The following is a 1685-nucleotide window of genomic DNA, read 5'->3' as shown; positions in this document are numbered from 1 at the left end:
GATGGGATTATTCTTTTAAATCTACCTCACATATCTATTGACTGGAAAACTGACACCATTAGTGTTCTAGTACTATTGTTGATACAGAGTAGTTCTTGCCATTTTGTTGTTTTTATAGTGTTTGATTCTTTACTACTCTTTGTTTATTTTCTCTTCTGGTTGGATATATTTTCTTCCCTATACTTTAGTTACCTTTATCTTCTTTTTTTGTGTAGAGGATGCCTTTGAGAATCTACTACAGTGCTGTCTTGTAGTCATAAATTAGCTTAAATTTATTTAGCATGGAAGATTATTTGTGCTTCAGTTATGAATGTTGTCTTTTTTGGGGGTAGAGTAATTTAGGTCGACAGTTGTTTAGTTCCAGATCTTCAAATATATCATTTCATGTCCTATTTGCTCTTAAGGGCTCTCATGAGAAGTCTGCCATTTTAATTTTTCCCTACCTTGTGTCTCCCCTTTCACAATACACCAGGCCCAGTGTTTGGGCTGAGGTGTACATGGGGTAGGTTTACTCTTCCTCCTCTTTCTATACAGTCAATGTAAGAATATAGCCCGTGGTAAGCACCAGGAAGCCATTATTGTGATGGGCTTACCATCGCAAGTGATTGGCTCTTCTTTCTTTTTTTTTTTTTTTTTTTTTTGGCCAGTCCTGGGCCTTGGACTCAGGGCCTGAGCACTGTCCCTGGCTTCTTCCCGCTCAAGGCTAGCACTCTGCCACTTGAGCCACAGCGCCGCTTCTGGCCGTTTTCTGTATATGTGGTGCTGGGGAATCGAACCTAGGGCCTCGTGTATCCGAGGCAGGCACTCTTGCCACTAGGCTATATCCCCAGCCCCTGGCTCTTCTTTCTTATAGCTTTTGGTATTCCTTTGTTCTAAGCACTTAGTATTTTAACTATAATACATATTGTAACGGTTGTCTCCTGGTCTGATCAGTTGAGTATCCGAAAGCATTCTGTGCCTGGATGGCTGTTTCCTTTGCAAGATTTGGGAAATTTCCTCTTATTTTATTGAACACACTTTCTAGCCATTAGCTTTCACATATTCTTCTATGTCCATCATTCTAAAGTTTGGACTCTTAGTAGCCTTCCAGTGGTTTTTTTTTTTTTTTCCATATCCCACTCACACTTTTTTTTCTATTTCTCCACCTAACTGTTTAAATAAACTTCTACCTTGTCTTTGAACCCTGATATTCTGTCTTCAGTTTGATCTATTTTACTGGAGAGACTTTCCACAGTTTTAAAATTAACTAATTGAACTTTTCATTACAAGAATTTGTTTAATTCTTTTTTGGGATTTGTATACTGAATTTTTTATTTAATGTCTTTTTTTCATATCCTGTACTCTTTCTTATTACATTGTTTAATTGTTTATTCTCTTTCAGTTCTTTCAGTCATTTATCTGTATTCTCTCTAACGTGTGTGTGTGTGTGTGTGTGTGTGTGTGTGTGTCTGTCTGTCTGTCTGTCTGTGTGTTCTGGGGTTTCTAATCAGGTTCTGGGCACTGTCCCTGAGTTTTTTTTTCCTCAACCACTTGAGTCACAGCTCCATCTGTTTCTTGTTTGTTTTTGGTGGTTAATCTGAGATAGGTCTCATGGACTTATCCTGCCTGAGCTGGTTTCAAACCACAATCCTCAGATCTCAGCCTTCTGAGTAGCTAGGATTACAGATGTGAGCCACTGGTGCCCA

At 38.8% G+C, this 1685-nt stretch overlaps 1 non-coding gene across 1 annotated transcript; it reads right to left on the bottom strand.

Annotated features, from left to right (window-relative positions):
- Window positions 1–444: 444 nt before the first annotated feature.
- LOC125347436 lies at window positions 445–574 on the bottom strand. The gene has a single exon (XR_007210216.1). It is a non-coding gene; the product is annotated as a small nucleolar RNA SNORA51 (small nucleolar RNA).
- Between the last annotated feature and the right edge of the window lie 1111 nt (window positions 575–1685).

This window comes from Perognathus longimembris, chromosome 2 (assembly GCF_023159225.1).
Source record: "Perognathus longimembris pacificus isolate PPM17 chromosome 2, ASM2315922v1, whole genome shotgun sequence".
In the NCBI taxonomy this organism is placed as follows: Eukaryota; Metazoa; Chordata; class Mammalia; order Rodentia; family Heteromyidae; genus Perognathus; species Perognathus longimembris.
Note: the sequence above shows the minus strand (reverse complement) of the source record. Positions and strands in the feature narration are given on the sequence as shown.